A 12,057-nucleotide genomic window follows, 5' to 3' on the forward strand; every position below is an offset into this window, starting at 1 on the left:
ATCTGCTGCCATTCTATGTCCAGAATGTCTTTCTTCAAATATGGAACATGGTCTTACAAGTGTAGAAACTCATAGTACCTGGATTTCAGTTATAGATACTGTGTTATGTAAATAAGCCAAAGATGGCTTCTGTGCATTTGCCCCTAAATTGTTTCTTCACTGCAAGCTAAGAATTGTCAACTCAGAAGCCACAGGTATCATACTTAAATTTTTATATATCCATTTGGTTGTTTTTTAAATGACCCAAATAAGCAGAATTTTAGCCATTTAGAGCCTGCCTGCTTTATGAGACTTTATGAGACCTTATGAGATTACACTCAATATCTGCTGGTCATTGATAAGTAGAGTCTTGTGGCTAGAAGATTCCATGCTACCCCTGCCCTTAGGGTCTCTGAGGACTCAGAGATTCCCTGCCATGCTGTTGAACAACAGCCCCTAGATTTAAAGATCCTACTTCAATCTTCCTCTCTCCTAGGAGTTCCTTTACCTTTTTCCTATTCTGGAGGGTGACCCACTCACTACAAATCTCTGCATGGACTCATGCTATGCGGGACATTCCTCTCTCATACAATTCTGTCCAAGCACCACACAAGAAACTTGTTGTATGTTACTGCCTCCCATAGTCGTTACTGTTTCCTTGATCAGACCCCAGTCCCTTAAATGAGCCCCATACATGGTGTCCTCTAAAACTTGGAGCTTGGTCTCCCAGACCTGGAACCTGGCATTCCATGTTTGGAATCCCAATCTCTAAGCAAGGAACCTGGCCCTATACCATTGACTCTGTCACTCTATACCCAGAATATCATTCACCAAGAAAGGAATCTGGTTTCTCTGATATGAAAATTAGAACTTCATATATAACCTTTGCACAGTGGCAGTATCGTACCCAATGAGGTTTATCCAAGGCACGATTATTGCTAATTGAGAACTTCATATATAGAATATCAATCTCTAAATATGGAATATCAATCTTCAAATGTGGAACCAACCTTATATGCAGGCAACCAGCACTCTGTACTTTCAGGACTGATTTAGGTCTTCTGGATATGAATCCTGCCTTTCCAGGCATAAACTCTGATCCTCCAGGGAAGAACCATTCCTAAAGGAATAGAACTTGGACTGAGGCATAAAAACCTGGCTTTCTAAAGCATGCACATTGCTCCCAACCCCCAGATGTTTAATGTGTTAGAGATAGTTGTCTCTGAATTGTGAAATTTGAGTGGTTTTAATTTTGATTTGTTTGTGTACGTTTGTGTTATATGTTTTTGTCTGTAGTTATTATGTAATTTAAGAGTAGTATAAATTTTCACAGGATAAAGAATGCTTCCTTTTATCAGAAAAATAGATAATTACATAACATATATGCTGGTTTACAATGCAATCCTTTAAGAAAGTCCACAATCTGTTGCATGTAATTTTCCATTGCTATAGCTCTTATGCCATCTTCTGGTCTAAATATAATTCAACTATTTGGGAATGTCTAGCATCAGTGGTTAGTACCTCAATGTTATTTCAGAAATTTTACTCCTCCTATTTACTGCAAATATCTATTTTCACATCAAGTGTAAAATTTAAGTCAGCAACTTAAAAATTTATGATCACATAAAGTTTAATATGGTGGGAAGAGAATATTGGAAAATCTTCAGAGATAGATTGAAATAAATACATTCTTGAGTAAACCTACATGAACCTAAAACACAGTATAAATGTATTTCTAACTATTGATTAAAAAAAATAAAAATATTGATTTAGATACACTATAGAAAAAGCATAGGATTTGGAGAAAAAACTAGCTTTGAATACCATTTTTGCCACTTATTTATTAAACAATCTTTATAAACTCACTTAACTTCTCATCTACCTTATTTAATCCCTATTAAATGAAGAGAATAATATCTTTCTCAACTGCCTCTAGCTCTTTTTCCTGCTTAGTCTTGAACTTTTAATATATTATTATTAATCAGTATGTGTTACTATCTGAACACTAAAGACATAAGAGATTTTAATTTAGGAAAAAGATAAACCAGTAACACCCCAGGATAGAAAAAAAAAAAAAAAAAGCTGCTCAGAGTTATTTGACATTCTAGTTAATATTCTGGAATTTTGAAAAACATGTTAACTATGTGCAAAGATAAAAGGGATAAGAGTTGGTAAAACAACACTTTCATATCCAGTACACATGCAGGATTTTCACAGTTCCAGAAAAGAATAAAACTCTGAGTGCCAAAATTGATTGAAAGAGGTGATGTGGAGACATAAGAAGATATAATATTAAAGGTTAGGCTCACTAATCAGAATAAAAGATCACTCATCTCCTGATGATGGTTTTCAAAGTCAAATCCTTCAGGTGCAGAAGCTGACAGCTCCCAGCTGTTCCATCTCTGGTCCAAAAAAAGAAGCCTAGAATATCTGCTCATTCTTAACTCCTGCTCTAACTAGACCCCCAATTTCTCCTACGGACTCTCATGTGATTTACCCCCTTGCTCTCAACATCTCCTGTTTCCTCAGACAAGATAACAGATGTCATTCTACATTTATTTTGGAATGTGTGTGATAAATGATTAACATCTATCCATTAGTCCAAACACCATCACCACTGGTCAGCATCAGGAGAATGGGGCCTTATGTTTTGGTTCACCATTTAAAATCCCAGAACGTAAGGATATTGAACATAGTAGATGCTCAGCAAATACTTTTGGAACAACAATTAAATAAATCCAAAGAAGAAAAAAGGTGAAATGACAAAACATAAGAAAGAAGCAAGAGCTTCTGCATTTGGTTCATAGTATATATTTCTGGTGCCCATGATACTGCAAATGCATCATTTCACTCTGCTTTTATGATTAACTAAGGGGATTATTATTAATAATTTTTTAAAAGTAAAAGTACAGGGATCCCTGGGTGGCTCAGTAGTTTAGCCCCTGCTGTCGGCCCAGGGTGTGATCCTGGAGTCCCAGGATCGAGTCCCGCATCAGGCTCCCTGCGTGGGGCCTGCTTCTCCCTCTGCCTGTGTCTCTGCCTCTCTCTCTCAATCTCTCTCTCTCTCTCTCTCTCTCTGTGTCTCTCATGGATAAATAAATAAAATATTTTTAAAAAATAAAGTAAAAAAAAATAAAAAAATAAAGTAAAAGTACATTTTTACAGGGGAAATTTAAAAGTATAATAATTACAAAAAATAATATAATAATTACTACCTTCTAGAATGATTCTCCATAATATCTTGGCATATTTGATCCTAGCATGTTCTGTGATTATGCTTTTAAAAATAAGCATTATTTTAAGTTAAGAAAGTAAGTATTATATGAGCATACTATTCTGCTCTTTCCCAAATGTCTTAGAAACACATTATTAAAGTAACCTATGCACATTAGCTGACTTTAAGAAAGCAGGACTTGAGGTCTTTCGTGCCCTTTGGGAAGTTATGGACCCATCTTCTACATTATCAGCTTCTGTATGTAGAGTGAGAGCCATGGCCTTCTAATAAATAGAGTCCTAATGACGACACTCCATTGTCGAGAAAGGTCTAGTTTGAGATCTATAGTCTGTCTCCTATGACAGAAAAGTGTGTAAAACACTTTAATAGGAATAGTCACTGGAAATGTCCAACTTTCAACCTTCCGATTTTATCTAAAAACTGTTTGGGAACAGTGTTCTTTCTCATTTATAGTGTATTGTTCACTGAATCACCTATACAGTTTTATGAAGAAAGGAAAGCATTCTGTGCCATTTTCCCAGAGTCCTTAAAAGTAATATGGTCTACCTTGGATTGGTGTCGATGGAGTAGAGGCTCTGGTCCTCCTGACCAGATTGATACAGTCGGCCGCTAAACAAAATCAGTTTTCAAAATGGAGCCAAATGTCCTTCAATTTCAATGGATAAGTTTTTTTTTTTTAAGACTTTATTTATTCATGAGAGACACAGAGAGAGAGAGAGAGAGGCAGAGGGAGAAGCAGGCTCCATGCAGGGAGCCCAACATGGGACTCGATCCTGGTGCTCGCTTCGGCAGCACATATACTAAAATTGGGACTCGATCCTGCAACCCCAGGATCACACCCTGGGCCCAAGGTGTCGCCAAACCTCTGAGCCACCCGGGCTGCCCCAAATATTTCAATATAACTTATACCTGCTGCTAGTTGTATAATCTCATTTTGATGCTTTGCTTTGTACCTTAGTGGCAAGTCATCTATGTATTACCTATGTATACTATTAGGTAGATTTATCATAATGAAAAGAATCTACACAATTTAAGACTTGACTTTGGGATTATGTTTACACCTTCATTGAAACTTTTTTTTCAGAGAAACGGTTTTGAAAACACAGTGGCTGACACTCTGTATATGTTTTATAATATACATGTATACCCAATTTTTCAATAGTAAGTGTCTTTTTATATTATTATTCTCTTTTAAAAAATATTATCTTACCTAGAAAAGAGATGCTCCTCTCCAACCATTGCCAAATACCCTTTCTTTTTATTTTATTTTATTTTATTTTATTTTATTTTATTTTATTTTATTTTATTTTATTATTTTATTTATGATAGACATAGAGAGAGAGAGAGGCAGAGACACAGGCAGAGGGAGAAGCAGGCTCCATGCCGGGAGCCCAACGCGGGACTTGATTCCGGGACTCCAGGATCGTGCCCTGGGCCAAAGGCAGGCTCCAAAACACTGAATCACCCAGGGATCCCCACCAAATCCCCTTTCTATAAGAACACTACAATTGTGGTTTATCAGAAAACATTTTTCTTTTGGTCAAAATATGTGAGGCAAATTGGATTAAATTACAATTCTTTTGTTTTGCCCCTCTATGTTAAGGGATATATGTACAATCTTCTTTAAAAATTTTTTCTGTTGGTGACGGGTACTTGACGGGATGAGCACTGGGTGTTATGCTGTATGTTGGCAAATTGAACTCTAATAAAAAATATATACAAAAATATGATTTGCGGGAAAATTTTTTTTCTGTTGATATCAAGGCAGCCTCATTCCTTTCTTTTTTTTCCCATTCACTCATCTGTTAAATGTTTATTGAAATTTTACTAAGTACTAATCACAGCTCTGGATACCAGGTAAACAGCTGAAAATGAGATAGACATGGACCCTCCCTCCTAGCCTCACTCTGTTCACTCCAAACAATAAAGAGCCTCTGTGTCTCTATTTAAGAAAATCATGTCACCAAGTGTGGAGACTTAAAATAAGATCATAAAGTAGGGGACACTGAATAGAATTAGAATCAGGGAATTAGTCCTGATTGCCCCAGACACAAAGATAAGAGAGGGTAAGAGAAACTGTGTGAAGCACCTTCCTTTAGGTCAACCTGGCCTGAAACCCCAATTCCCACAGACTCCTCTCCATGCTGGTCGTCTACTCCATCACCACACCCATGCTGATTTATTTTTCTGCTCTGACATTTTCCATGACATCAGAGCAACTGAAAACGGTCCCTGGTCTGTGCTGAAGGCCTACAACAGCAATTCCTTCATGGGGAAGTGGCACAGCTGTGTGTCTGAATAACAGTTTTGGACTTAATAAACTAGATTGAGCAGCATCCTTGATTGAGAAAAGGGGAGGGCAGCCCGGGTGGCTCAGCGGTTTAGCTCCACCTTCAGCCCAGGGTGTGTGTGATCCTGGGGTCGGAGAATCAAGTCCCACATCAGGCTCCCCGCATGGAGCCTGCTTCTCCCTCTGCCTGTGTCTCTGCTTCTCTCTCTCTATGTGTGTGTCTCTCATGAATAAATAAATAAATAAAATCTTAAAAAAAAAAAAAAAGAAACAAAGTGGACTAGCCTTTTCATAGTGAAGCCCACTGAGATCCACATTGCTCCTGATTGGACTCTACCCCAGATTCTGCAGGACTGACCTAGGGAGCTGGGTCACTGGACTGAGCCTTCCTCTCTCTCTCAGAGCAATGAAGGTTCCAGAGCACGGTCAGCAGCCAGCAGCAACAGGCCCCAGACTGATGCTTGTCGGGACGAAATAAGGTTCTTTGGCATTTGGGAAACAAACATAGGAAAGGAAGGTGTCATCATTGTTTTTGTTTTCACAAATCCTTAAGAGTGATACCAACTCACATTATCCAGAAGTGGGGTAAAATCATAAACCTCCGTAGCCTTCACAGCACAGAACTCAGGCTGGTTAAGCAGACTCAGGCAGGCCCAGGGAACCTGAACACTCACCTGCCCATTGGCTACCCCTCCTCTCAGAAGCTAATTTTGTTCTACAGGCTGCTATTCTGTTCTAACCTGAGGGGCTTCCCTGAAACATCTTTACCTTGATGTCTATGAGGTCTGCCATGGCTCCCAGGCCCTCCTGTCTTGTCCTACTGATTAAGTCACTTTTCCTGAATATTGGAAAATAGCACTAGGCAAAGCTGAATCTGTCTTTCATCCCCTCTCCAGACCAGGGCAGGGCAATTGCTCTTCTTGCTAATTATGCTTGAATTTTGCCTCTCAACTCCCAACATCCTCCACTGGATGCTTGGCCAAAAGCGCCAACCCCCGTAGCCATCAGCAAGCCAGGGCATCCTAGGTCTTGCCATTCTCAGCTCTTTCCCATGGGTCCTGCATGCAGCGTTTGTTACTGTCACTCCACAGAACTGTAAGAGATGGGAAGACTATTCAATAAGTGACTGAACATCCTCCCTCCAAAAACAGCACTCACAGTATAATGAAAGGGTTTCCAAAAGACAGAAAGAGATATATCTACCAGCAAACAAGTAACTTAACAGGGGAAACAATAGCAAGAAATAAAAATTAGAAGCAAGAAAGCCAAGAGGCAGTGATAACTGATTCGGCGGCAGCCTAAAGAAAATTGAAACCTAAGCTTGTGTTGGGGGAAGCCAGGATTTAAGCTGAATCAGGGATTTAACTGCAGAGAGGCTTGAGAAATTAAGCCATTGGTAACTCTGAGAAGGGGTGATGCAGATGCAGCTGAGAACTGGGGAAGTAGTTGAAATGTGGTTAAAAAAATCATTAGATTCCCAGACCTCTTTCCGCTACCCTTTGCAGCAGGGGTAGTGACACCACCTTCCTTCAATTTAGAAGAAGCTGGTAGGTTTCTTCTTCGTGAAGAGGTTGAACCAGATAGATTCTGAACTCATGGACACAAGACATATACGTGGGTGGCGCCGTGCCACAAAGTGGAAGATGAAGTGAAAGGCTCTATTCTGAATTACAGACCTCTCTACCCTTTTCCCTACTTGAGTCCTAGAATGCTATTTTCCAGGCTCATATCTCCCAGACAGGAGAATGGAGCATTCTTCCCTCAGGCCAAAGTTCTACAGATGATGAAGTTCTCCCCCATGGAAATGGCCCAGCCAGTTACCCTTTAAAGAAGCCAACCAGACAATAAACACCCACACAAATATCCCATCAGCTGTGTAGGCTTCACTCATAAATATGATCAGTAGCCAAAGCTCAGCAGATACCAAATGAAAGCTACAGGCATGAAATGCCAAAGAAAACAGGTTGAAAAAAAAAAAAAAACGGAAAAAGAAATTTTAAGGAAACAGACCCTCAAAGCCCCCCAAACTAAAAAAAACCATAGAACTCTCTGGCCTGATCTCTCTCGGTGTCGACTGTGTGCTCAGTCCTGAACCATGGGGAAGCAGAACAATCTGGTGGCCCTATATGAACACAATAGCTATGTCCAGATCAAGGGTTACAAACCAGTGTTCAGGGCCAATGACCCAAGATTATCTGAATTAATCAAGGTCTACCTGGGAAGAAGTGAAAGAACAACTAGAAAAGAAAAAGGCTCCAAGTCACTGGCTGAATTTAAAGAAAAAAAAAAAAAAAGAACAGGAAGAAAGATTTGGAAAAATAGGGAGAAATTATTAAGGGGGGAATGAGAGCTCATCTATAAAAAAAAAAGGCAGGGAAAGAAAAGAGAAAAGAAGAAATCTGGTAGGTATTCTTCTTCATCAAGCTCTCATTCTTCTGACAGTTCTTCAGATTCTGAAGATGAAGATTAAAAAAAAAAAAAAAAGGAAAAAGGTAAAAAAGAACTGTTCACATACAGCTTCTGAAAATTCCATGTTGGAAACTGAATCAGACAGCCAGTAAGGATAGTTTAAAAAAGAAAAAGAAGTCAAAAGATGCAACTGACAAAGAAAAGGACATGAAAGGACTCAGCAAAAAAAAAAAAAAAAAAAGTTTCCTGAAGATAAACCTTTATCATCTGAGTCCTTATTAGAATCGGATTATATTAAGATGGTACAAGCAAAAAAGAAACACAGTGAAGAATGAGAAAAAGTAACAGGAAAAAAAAAAAAAGATAAGAAACACAATAAGAAGAAAAAGAAAGCTTCTAGTTCAAGTCCTGACTCATGGTAGCATTAAGAAAAATCAGGATTCCCTTATAAAGAAAGTGCAATATCTAAGGACATTTCAGTCGTGAGAATTATGACATAATCACTAAAATGCATGCATCTCCTTGTTTTCAGAATTAATCCTGGACTATTCAGTAGCCACTCAGAGGCCATCATCGTTGCCCGCTGCTGGAACACCTACTTTTTTCCTTCTCCAGTCCTTAACTCTGGGAGATAATACATTGCAGTTGTGCTAGTGGTTAAGATGCTTGGGGATGGAGTTCATACTTTTGACTAGAAGTATCTAACGACAAATCAACAGAAATAGAATCTGGCGACATCATTAAGATGGAACTAGAAATGACCAGATGACTCTAGTTAACATTTTTGAAATAGGGATTGCATTAATATTTCAAAATCCTTCCTCTGTAGAGAAGTGTATTTTAATTTTTTCCCCCTTATATACTTTTATTTACCTGGGGAAGGAGCTTTTAGGGTGGGAGGTGGGGGTAGATAGTTTGCTGTCTTTCTAGCTGGTAGACTAGCCTGCTTTTTACCCTCGCACATCCTGTTTTTGTGGACACAGCAGCCATGCTTCAGCGGAGGTCAGAGCTGAGTATAGCTCTCTTGTCCTTTGACATCCTTGGACTCTGTTCTTTGCCGCTTAAGTGAACCAGAGAAACAGCCCTTTGCAGGATGACAGAGCCCCAGAAGCTCCGGGATTTACCTCTCCTTCAACAATATTGAATTCTTTTTAGCATTAGAATGTGTTATAACTTGAATTAGTTTTGACCACATGTTGGCTTTGGAGAGGAATCATTTCAAATAGATACCGGTACTTCCTGACCTTGTTAGCTACAGATTCTAAAATGTAGGTTTTATACTGTTAAGTTTTTACTAGTCAGGAAAATTTTATGTAACCAGTGATAGTTATTTTATTTTTGTATGGATTTTGTTTAGGCTGCAGTGTTTGGCTTCTATTAACTCCTTATTCTTGCTACCTTAAGTTCCATACTGTGTCTAATGGCATACTTGCCAAGACACTTAGCATGTAAGAAAAGCAGGCTTTTGATTTTTTTTTTTTTAAACGGTTTATATTGAAGCTGAGACTTAACCATAAATAAGTTGAGTGGCAGGCCTGGTATGCTATGTCTTGTTACACAAAGCTATTGCCAGAATTTTAGTAAATACAATATTTTTAAAAATTTGCCTTTGTCTATTCATAACAAATTATGACAGGCTAAGTGAGAATTACATTGTTGCTCTTCCTATGCCATATTTTACTAAGATTTTGTGCCTCATACCTACTGCTAAATTGTTTACTAGTAATGTTAAAAGGAATTGATAAATCATTTTCATTTTGTATTTTATATAATTAGGCAACATGAAATATAATGTATAATTTTGCCTGTTACAGAGGGCGTGCTAGTGATATGGTATATGCACAAAACATTTTGGCATGATAAGGGGCTGAATAAATAGCTATTTTACTTTTAAAAACACATTAAGGGTGGCTCAGCAGTTGAGCCTCTGTCTTTGGCTCAGGGCGTGACCCTAGATTCCTGGGATCAAGTCCCACATAAGGCTCCTTGCATGAAGCCTGCTCCTCCCTCTGCCTGTGTCTCTGCCTCTCTCTCTGTGTCTCTCATGAATAAATAAATAAAATCTTAAAAGAAATAACACATTAAGAAAAACTTTTAAGGGGATCCCTGGGTGGCTCAGTGGTTTAGCGCCTGCCTTTGGCCCAGGGCGCGATTCTGGAGACCCGGGATCGAATCTCACGTTGGGCTCCCGGCATGGAGCCTGCTTCTCCCTCCTCCTGTGTCTCTGCCTCTCTCTCTCTCTGTGTCTATCATAAATAAATAAATAAATAAATAGAAAAACTTTTAAAAACCCACCCCTATAATTAGTGTCCTTAGAAAGGTAAGGCAGTGGTATGCAGGAAACACTATACAATAAAAATGGAGTATGACTTTAGGAACAACAGAAATCCTAGAAATTAAAAATATGATACAGAAGGGGGCTATCTGATAAAAAGATCGATGATAAAGTAGAGAAAGTTCCCAAAAACTAGTAATAAAAGAAATGGATTACAGAAGAAAAAAGATTAGTTCAAGAGACTCAACATTCAAACTGTAAGAATTCCAAAACAAAACCAAACCCCCAAAAACCAGAGTGGGGAGAATGAAAGGAAGAAAATTCATTTCAAGAAAATGGCTCAAAAATGAAGAACGTAAGCATTCAGATTTGAAAAGGCCTGGTGTTAGCGCTGCCTGCAGCCCAGGGTGTGATCCTGGAGACCCGGGATCGAGTCCCACGTCGGGCTTCCTGCATGAAGTCTGCTTCTCCCTCTGCCTGTGTCTCTGCCTTGCTCTCTCTCTCTCTGAATGAATAAATAAATAAATCTCTAAAGAAAAAAAAAATGAAAAGGCCTGGTGATGCCCAGCACAGGGAGTGAAGGAGGCCCAGATCAAGGCCTAACATGGTGAAATAATGAGAGTAAAGAGAACAATGGGGGAAAGAGAAGACCCCAAAAGCTTACAAAGTTCAAACTAAGGTGGCGCAGCGGTTTGGCGCCTGCCTTTGGCCCAGGGCGCGATCCTGGAGACCCAGGATCGAGTCCCACGTTGGGCTCCTGGTGCATGGAGCCTGCTTCTCCCTCTGCCGGTGTCTCTGCCTCTCTCTCTCTCACTGTGTGCCTATCATAAATAAATTTTTAAAAAATAAAAAAAAAGAAGTTCAAACTAAAAAGAAAAAAAGAATCAAGATGGCATCAGACCTCTCAAGAGGAACACTGTAAGCCAAAAGGCCTCATGGAAATGTCTCCAACATTCTGTGAAAAAAGAATTTGCAGCTTAGAATTCTATACTTAGTTATCAAACAAGGTACAGGTGGAATGAAAACAAATTTTAGGTGTGTGTGATGGTGAATTTTGTATGTCAACTTGGTTGGGCCACAATGTCTAGATATATGGTCAGACGTCATTCTAGTTGTTTCTATGAGGGTGTTTTTGGCTGAGATTAAAATTTAAATCAGTGCACTCCGAGTAAAGCAGGTGGCCTTGCAAAATGTGGGTGGGCCTCATCCAATCAGTTGATGAGCTGAACAGAACAAAAGGCTGACCTCCCTTGAGCAAGAGGGAATTCTGCAGCAGATGACCGACTGCCTTCTAGACTTGAACTGCAACACTGGCTCCTTTCCAGGTCTCTGGGCTGACAAACCTTGGGCTTCAAGTGCAGTGTTAGCTCTTTGCTGGGTCTCTATTCTGCTAGCTCACAGAACTTGGACTTGCTAGCCTCCATCCTCACATGAATCCATTTCTTAAAATAAATCTCTATATATATATATATATATATATATATATATATATATATATATATATATACTTTCTATTGGTTCTGTTTCTCTAGAGAATCCTAATAAATACTTTATCAAAAATTTCACTTTCCATGTGCCCTCTCTTGGGAAGCCACCGAAGAATGTGTTGTACTCAATCAGGAGAGTAAACAAAGACAGACACTGCACCCAGAACATAAGGGACTTAACAGAGCTGGACGCATATGGGAATTTCCAGGCTAAAGGGGAAGGAAATGTCCATGGTGAGGCAGCTTTCCCACAAGCCGGAGAACAACTAGTTCATCAGGAACAGATGTGAGGGCTCCAGAGAGAATATCTAGGTCAGAGAGAGAGAGCAAGAGAGGCAACAAGGAGAAAGAAACTTGTAGACAATGGAGGGTTTGACTGTTT

The 12,057-nt window shown here is 39.2% G+C and overlaps 1 long non-coding RNA gene and 2 pseudogenes across 10 annotated transcripts in view; 2 read left to right on the forward strand and 1 right to left on the reverse strand.

The window, feature by feature from the left end:
- The window catches only part of LOC140620131 (uncharacterized), a 111,458-nt gene that overhangs the window by 25,384 nt on the left and 74,017 nt on the right, over positions 1–12,057 (reverse strand). For 9 of the 10 annotated variants that reach the window (XR_012019866.1, XR_012019871.1, XR_012019869.1 and 6 more), the window contains 2 exons: positions 5,863–5,986; positions 990–1,099 (listed from right to left, as the gene is read on the reverse strand). The exons of the other annotated variant lie outside the window; for it this stretch is intronic. This is a non-coding gene — a long non-coding RNA (uncharacterized lncRNA). The remainder of the gene's footprint in view (positions 1–989; positions 1,100–5,862; positions 5,987–12,057) is intronic. 10 annotated transcript variants of the gene reach the window in all.
- On the forward strand, positions 861–991 carry LOC140620446 (U4 spliceosomal RNA; annotated as a pseudogene).
- LOC140620439 (protein FAM133B pseudogene) lies at positions 7,600–8,335 on the forward strand (annotated as a pseudogene).

This window comes from Canis lupus, chromosome 28, assembly GCF_048164855.1.
Source record: "Canis lupus baileyi chromosome 28, mCanLup2.hap1, whole genome shotgun sequence".
Lineage (NCBI taxonomy): Eukaryota > Metazoa > Chordata > Mammalia > Carnivora > Canidae > Canis > Canis lupus.